This window comes from Pollicipes pollicipes, unplaced genomic scaffold, assembly GCF_011947565.3.
Source record: "Pollicipes pollicipes isolate AB1234 unplaced genomic scaffold, Ppol_2.1 Scaffold_5724;HRSCAF=6776_pilon_pilon_pilon, whole genome shotgun sequence".
Lineage (NCBI taxonomy): Eukaryota > Metazoa > Arthropoda > Thecostraca > Pollicipedomorpha > Pollicipedidae > Pollicipes > Pollicipes pollicipes.
Genome location: NW_023596746.1, coordinates 2850420 through 2858966, shown reverse-complemented (window position 1 = coordinate 2858966; position 8547 = coordinate 2850420).

Here is an 8547-nt window from a genome sequence, read left to right as displayed (position 1 = left end):
TCCAAGCCCAAGAACCCCCAGCGACTCCAGCTGCTTGCACGCATTAAGTTTGGTTTATTCACAAAATGCATCAAAATCTGCAGTTGTGTGCCAAATGCAAGGTTTTTACGCATACCCTTTTTTGGTCTCACCACCACACCACGAAAGCAGAGCCTGGTGCAAACACGAGGAAGGTCTGGTAGAGAATTTGCTCCACGTGTTTCTTTTTTCCCGAGGAAACCTGACCACTAAATTGTATCACTCGGGAAATGTAGGAGTGAAAAGTTCAAGTTATGTCCTCTAAATTAAATTTACAAGATGAATATCACTATTTGACCACTTGTATTAACAGATGTTAAGTCAAATCAGCTGATTGCAAAATTTTGCGAGAAAAGTACTGGTCTTTATTTCTTTTTAGCTCCTTTTACTTTTCTTGGTATCAGACGAGTGTGATACCACTTTTTTCTTCATCCCTTTTGGATTGGCTTTAGAGGTGCCATCTGCTGCTTAAAATGTAGGGCAGTTTCTCTACAAGATGCTCCAACTGCAAACTTGTACGTGTTTCATACATAAATTGGATTAATTCGCCAGCCGCACAAACATTTTTGATATGCACCCAAGAGCGAACAATTCACAAGGAATGAAGGAGACAATTTTGATCACCGAAGTTATTTTTACCAACATTTTTGCCCTGTTTCACCCTAGGTTAACCGTTTTCTTTGTTCATGGCGGTTCTCAATAATGATAAATCTAGGCCTTTCGAGTGTCTAACTCACGAGGCTACCTGGCAAGGCTACCATTTGCCACCATATAGAGCCTTGGGACAGACCTGACGCAGCTAATACGGAAGTGTTTGATGGCGAAATTCTGCTCTCTGGAGATGTTTATCATGCACACCTCTTACTTGTTTCGCATTTTAATCTCGTAGGTTGGTGGGCACGATTGATATCTATATTTGGGGGGTGAGTGGGATGAATCTGTCCGCCAGCAGACCATGCAAAAGGTACTGACTTTTTGTTGGGGGGGGGGGGGGGCGGCATGAAGAAGCCAGCAGGTCTCCTGTGGGCCAAAGTAATTGCTTGCCTTTCCTGCTTTCAACACATGATTGGTAACCAGAGTTAGCGATTTTCTGTTTTAATCCATCGAGTTTTGTCATAAGACAAATTATGATGCCGCAAGGCATGCAATGGACTTATTTTGTTCCATATTCTTGGTATTTGCCCCAAATTTCTGAAAGTGGTCCCTCATGGGTCCTCTAACCAGATGTTTTCTATAGTTGTGATGGTTTGCTGACCGGCAAATGACTGTACTGTATATGTGTACTACATTTTTAACACGGATACTCTAAGCTGCATAGCAATTATCATATGAGTAAATATTAATATGTAACAAATAGTCAGACCATGCCATTTAAAATGTGAAGCCAACATCTCAAACTTTGTCATTAATATGAATAAACAAGCCTAAATGGATGCCTTTGCTGCAGCTGAAAAGGGAAGCAGCAATACTGGCATGGCCATCTAAAAGTTATGCTACTTTTGGAGGAGAGAGATTGTTTTGTGGAGCATACCGATTATTGCCTTGACATAGGTTAACCATGACAATCAAAATAAGTTGTTCCAAGTGATTTTAAAGTGTTTTGATTTGGCGTGCTGCCATTTTTGTCTGATGTTAACAAGCATACACAAATGAACTGAATAAAAATGCAAGTTGAAACCAGCCAAAAATGAGCTTTATCATGTTTTTGTCACAAGTGCTGCTGTCGACAGATAGGTGAGTTGAGATGATGTTCAACATATGGGCTACTCTAAGTTAGGTTTAGTTGGTTAAGTGCATGGCAAGTGGCAATAGGAATTGTGCACGAATCAGTAACTCACAACTGCTGCTGTGATACAAATAGGTTAGACAGGATGAGATGAAGTAAGGCCTCTTTAGGTTAGTCACAGGCTACCGTCATGGAAATAAGCATTGGTATTTGTAAAAAAGTGACAAAATAGTTGTTTTCCCCTGACACCATCTGAACAGAAGCCAGAGGTATGTCTATTGTGTTTGATTGGGTCGATGGGGCTGATGTGCAGGCGTCCAAGGTTTTTGTTTGAGTGTTTTATGCTTCTTGAATTTTCTGTTGTTGTTTGTTATTGAATTCCTTTGCTTTGTTTTGTTTTAAAAGTGCTGTGGAAGGAAGTGAAAAGTACAGCATCAAATATTGGTGTTAATAATTTTGTATGCTCATGATACTGTCATGAAATTACTACAATTTAACACGCGCCCGGTTGGCCGGCTAGGTACCCTTGGCTCGGGTAGGGGGGGGGGGGGCAGTTTGACCCCCTGAGATCTCCGGGACTAAGAAAGCTAGAGACACCAAATTTACAGGGTGTCTTGATCTATATGTGATCTCACTGAGGCTAAGGTTTCAGCTTCCTAAGTCATGACTTTCGGATCAAATAAGGTCAAAACAATGTCAAATTTCAGGTTTGTCTCCAAAGCGCCCCCAGAACGTAGGCAACTGTCTAAGCAAAAGGTCACAAGCCCATTTGAGGTCACTGAACTTGTTTGACCTTGGTCATGGTGACCAAATGATACAAGACCGCTCTGAGTTTTCTATTTGAATAAGGGATAAATATTACGCTAGGCAGTATGTTCCTAAAACAAAAAGTTCGACCCGGGTCATCTTAGGTCAATGACCTGTTCTGACCACTAAGAAGTCAATTGAAGATACAGCATGCGGTTCCTGCTGTCAATGAATTCGAAATGAGCACCAGAAACTATCGCAGACAAGATGTTAAAAAACAAAATAGTTTGCCAGGTTCCTGATATTACGTCCATGCAACTTGAAATAGATGTCTTTGTTTGCTGAAGCATCAGTCACCAGCTCAGAGTTCCATCTTTTGTGAATTGATTTTTTCACTCCCACACCGTCTTTCTGCCACTGCAATTTTTCACTCCCACCCTAGTTCAAAAGCGATTGTAGCTCCCTATGCCGCGTACACGGTATACGACTACGGCGCTTATGGAGATATTTTGCAACCTTCCATCAAGGTGGTGTTCATTTAAGAACTGAAAGAGACTGATGTATTGTTGGTTTTTAACGTACAGTGGTGTCTTGTTTGTGGCTGACTCATGCACGTGGTCGTGAAAGGTACGATTGGTTTTATGTTGTGTTAGCGACGTTATGCATTGCATATGCATATGCATCTCCTAAAAGGGGCAACGCATGTAAGTACGGCATTCTTGAACGCCCAGCGACTTTGAGCAATTTGCTGTTTTCAAGGTTGCTGGCTTTCGTCGGCATTTGGTGGCACCCGAGGTAGATTTGGTGCCGATGATGTACAATTGGTTTTTGGCTCAGCGTTGACACGCTTTGCAAGTTGTGCTGCAGTTACACTGAGCCCATGACGTGAGTTGACACTTTTCTTTTTGTGGGAAAGTGTTGTTTCTGTCCTGTTTTGTCAGAGAGGAGGGTGGGAGGATCGATTTGTTGATCGTGCATTGTTGTCACAGGGCCGGAGACGGCTCTGCCGTCGGTGGCTATGTAATTTCCATGGCATCGTTGCTTATCGGTGAGGCCAAGTACCAGTCGCGCTGTGGCGCAGACATCACGCGCCGTGAGGGGTGGACACTGGCATCCCTTCGTGCACATCACGGTGACCTTGGGCGTCAGAGGACCCGTTTTGGTTACAAAAGGGCTAGATGCCAACGATTGCTTGATGTTTAAAAGCGACTGATGCGTTTCGACCGTATATTTTCACGCCATTGCAAGCAAATCTTTACACCGGTTGCCAATACATCGCTGGTAGTTTTCGCAGTAGGTGTTGGGCGTCATAATCAGGTGCCACTATAGATGATCAATGGTGCCAATGTGAGGCGCACAAAGACCTGCAAGTTATTGCCATTCTTCACAAATACAGTATGTACACTACATGTGGAGACGTCTACCATGGAATATTGCGTTATGTTAGCCATGATAACCGCCATGTCCAGCGCTGGAGCGGCCGCCCATATCCTCCTTGGGATCCGCCGCTGTATCCACGGCTGGAGGCACCATCCGTATCCACCGTGTGTAGCCACCTCTGTACCCGCCGCTAGACCCGCCTCCCGTAACCTCCACGGAAACCGGCTCCATAGCCGCCGCCGGAGCCACCACCGTAGCCTCCGCGGGAGCCACCGCCAATCCACCGCTGGAACCGCCTCCGTAGCCGCCACGGGCGCTGCCGCCATATCCACCACTGGACACCAGCCTCCGTAGCCTCCACGGGATCCGACCCCATATCCGCCGCTCGAGCCACCTCCGTAGCCTCCACGGGAAGCACCTCCGTAGGCACCGCTGGAGCTTCCTCCATATCCGCCGGTGGAACCGCTTCCGTAGCCCCCACGGTAGCCGCCTCCATGGCTAGTGCTGGAGACGAAGCTGACAGATCGACCCGCCCTGTCCGCCGGAGAATCCTTTACCACCCCCTCTGGCTCCGTGGTCAGCAGAGGTGAAGGCCACCAGGGCCGCGGCGCACACCACAGCACGCTGGAACAGGGAGTCGGCAAGTAGTGACACGTGACAATGTGACACATGACACCCGAAAATGAATGTAAACAGGCGATCGGGCATCTTTGCCGTTGGTTTTCGTGGCAGCTGTATAAATGACTTGGTCGGCACACGACCCGACTGACCGACAATGACTGGCCTGAGAGATTGTTTCTTTCATTAAGCTAGCCTCATCGGCTCTAGGCACGTTCTACTGACCAGTATCGCCCATGGTTGCTGTCAGTGTTGCTGTCTCAGCCGACGTGTTTGGGTTGCGAGTTGTGGCTGGCCTTTATGCTGGTGCGCCGCGGATTTCCACATACTCTAGGGCGTTCCAGGGTAAAGTTTTCACCTCCCACACCGTCTTTTTGCCACGCAATTTTTCACTCCCACCCTAGTTCAAAAGCGATTGTAGCTCCCTGTGCCGCGATTGTAGCTCCCTGTGCCCCGATACTGACCAGTATCGCCATGGTTGCTGTCAGTGTTGCTGTCTCAGCCGACTGCGTTGGGTTGCGAGTTGTGGCTGCCTTTATGCTGGTGCGCCCGCGGATTTTCCACATACTCTAGGCGTTCCAGTGTAAAGTTTTCACTACCCACACCGTCTTTTTGCCACGCAATTTTTCACTCCCACCCTAGTTCAAAAGCGATTGTAGCTCCCTGTGCCGCGTACACGGTATACGACTACGGCGCTTATGGAGATATTTTGCAACCTTCCATCAAGGTGGTGTTCATTTAAGAACTGAAAGAGACTGATGTATTGTTGGTTTTTAACGTACAGTGGTGTCTTGTTTGTGGCTGACTCATGCACGTGGTCGTGAAAAGGTACGATGGTTTTATGTTGTGTTAGCGACGTTATGCATTGCATATGCATATGCACCTCCTAAAAAGGGGCAACGCATGTAAGTACGGCATTCTTGAACGCCCAGCGACTTTGAGCAATTTGCTGTTTTCAAGGTTGCTGGTTTTCGTCGGCATTCTGGTGGCACCCGAGGTAGATTTGGTGCCGGTGTGTGACACGGACCCGCGGCCGACGGCTATAACAGTAACATTTCTCATCTTGGGGAGGTGCACGATGGCCACTGATTTTGCGCCAACGGCTGTTAAAGTTGTACCGAATTCCTCGAACCAAAGTCGTGCAACTGAACGAAGCGGTTGCTTGCTTGTTGCCCTAGGGTTCGCTTGTGCCCTTGAAATTATTTGTTTTTTACGAGAAGTCGCGCGAGGTATTTTTACAGTGTTTTTGTAGCATACGCACGCGCAAATGCCTTGCGCGGACGCACTTCTTGTACGGCTGTTGGCGTCGAGATGAAATGGCGTCTACTAAATGCCCCAGTAATCGGCATCTGTGTGTCATGGCATCATTGAGGTACATGCATATTTTTTTTTCATTGACAACCATCGGACATTGCGCCGCCACGTTACTCATGACTTTTGGTATCGTACAATAATGATATTAATGACTAACATTGTGGTGGTTATTGAAGTTATAGACATATTTTGATTGAGGTGGGTTTCGCGTGTTCGTTTTTTGTTGCGGTTATCTGGGCGGTGCTGGTGGTCCAAGGGCATTGGTGGTTATTGTTATGCTTCGTTCCATCTGATTCGCTTATGCTGAGATAATTTTTTTGTTGCATTGTGGAACGTTCGCCATGAATGTCATGGAAGGCACGACATGACATGAAGCATAAATTGTGATATGTAGCAATATGATATTGGCGGCAGTAATCCGGTAGAGGTGATGATTTTTTTCCGTTGAAAGCTATGATCTTAACTGGATTTGAGTTGTATGCCACGCCTACGGCATAGGGCTACAGCGTTTATGGAGGTATTTTGCAACTTTTCATCAATGGAGTGGCCATTGAAGAACTCAAAGATAATGATGTATTGCTGGTTTTTAACGGGCAGTGGTGTCTCTTGTGTGGTTGACTCATGCACGTAGTCGTGAAAAGGCAACATTGGATAGTTTTATGTTGTGTTAGCGACGTTATGCACTGTCTCCTAGAAATGGGTAACGCGTGCATGTACGGCATTCTTGAACGCCCAGCGACGTGGAGCAATTTGCTGTTTTCAAGGTTGATGGTTTTCATCGGCATTTTGATGGTACCCGGGGCAGATTTGGTGTCGATTATGCACAATTGGTTTTGGCTCTTTGTACACGCTTAGCAAGTTGGGCTGCAGTTGCGCTGAGCCCATGACGTGAGTTGTCACTTTTCTTTTTGAGGGAAAGTGTTGTTTCTGTCCTGTTTTGTCAAAGAGGAGGGTGGAAGGATCGGTTTGCTGATCCTGCATTGCTCTCACGGGCCGGAGACGGCTGTGCCGCCGGTGGCTATGTAATTTTTTTTGGCATCGTTGCTTGTCGGTGAGGCCAAGTACCAGTCGCGCTGTGGCGCAGACATCACGCGCCGTGAGGGGTGGACGCTAGCATCCGTTCGTGCGCACCACGGTGACTTTGGGCGTCAGAGGACCCGTTTTGGTTACAAAATGGCTTGATGCCAACGATTGCTTGATGTTTAAAAGCGACTGATGCGGTTCGACTGTATATTTTCACGCCATTGCAAGCAAACGTTTACACCGGCTACCAATACATCGCCGGTAGTTCTCGCAGTAGGTGTTTGCGCGTCATGATCATGTGCCACCATAGATGATCAATAGTGCCAATCTGAGGTTCCCAAAAGACCTGCAAGTTATTGCCGTTCTTTATAAATACAATATGTACACTGCATATGGAGACGTCTACCATGGCATATTGCGTTTTGTTTAGCCATGATAACCGCCATATCCAGCGCTGGAGCGGCTGCCATATCCTCCACTGGATCCGCCGCCGTATCCACGGCTGAAGCCACCTCCGTATCCACCGTTGGAGCCACCTCCGTACCCGCCGCCAGACCCGCCTCCGTAGCCTCGACGGGAACCGGCTCCATAGCCGCCGCAGGAGCCACCACCGTAGCCTCCGCGGGAGCCCCTCCATAGCCACCGCTGAAACCGCCTCTGTAGCCTCCACGGTAGCCGCCTCCCTGGCTACTGCTGGAGACGAGGCTTACAGATCGACCGCCGTGGCCGCCGGCCGAATCCCTTACCACCCCCCTCCGCTTCCGTGGTCAGCAGAGGTGAAGGCCACCAGGCCGCGGCGCACATCACAACACGCTGGAACAGGGAGTCGGCAATTAAGTGACACGTCGCAAAGGTCACACTGACACCCGAAAATGAATGTAAACAGGTGATCGGCATCTCTTCCGTGGGCTTTCGCGGCAGCTGCATGAATGACTTGTCGGCAACACTTCCCGACTGACGCAAACCTATGATGCCGCACCAGAAGTCGTGATTTCACTAGCTCTCCGGGGTGTGCTAAAGGTTTGTCTTCTACCTTGTCCCGTAGACCATTATGATTGCAGCCCTAAGAGAGCTTTCTTTGTTAAGGTAGCCCCTGTCGGCTCAGGCACGTTCCACTGACAAGTTTCGCCATGGTTGCTGTCAGTGTTGCTGTCTCAGCCGACTTGTGTTGGGTTGCGAGTTGTGGCTGCTTTTATACTGGTGCGCCCGCGGATTTTCCGCACACTCTCGGCGTTCCAGGGTCAAGTGTGTAGCACAGACCGCGGGCCACGGCCATAACAGTAACATTTCTTAATGTTTGGGAGGTGCACCATGGCCATTGATTTGGCGCCAACGGCGTTATAATTGTACCGAATTTCTCGAACGAAGTCGTTCAACTGAAGGAAACGGCTGCTGGGGTCCTAGAAGTTCCATGTGCCCCTGAAATGACTTGTTGTTTGTTTTGACGAGAAGCCGTGGGGATCCATTTTACAATGTTTTTGTAGCATATGCACGCGCAAATGCCTTGCACGGACGCGGTGCTTGTATGGCTGTTGGCGTCGAGGTGATATGGCGTCTAATGAATGTCCCAAAAATCGGTGTCTTTGCATCATGGCACCATTGAGGAATACGTATTTTTTTGCATTGATGACCATCGGACGTTGAGCCGCCGCGTTACTCACGACTTTTTTGGCACCGTAAGTAATGAGATTGATAGCCAACATTGCGGTGGTTATTTAAGT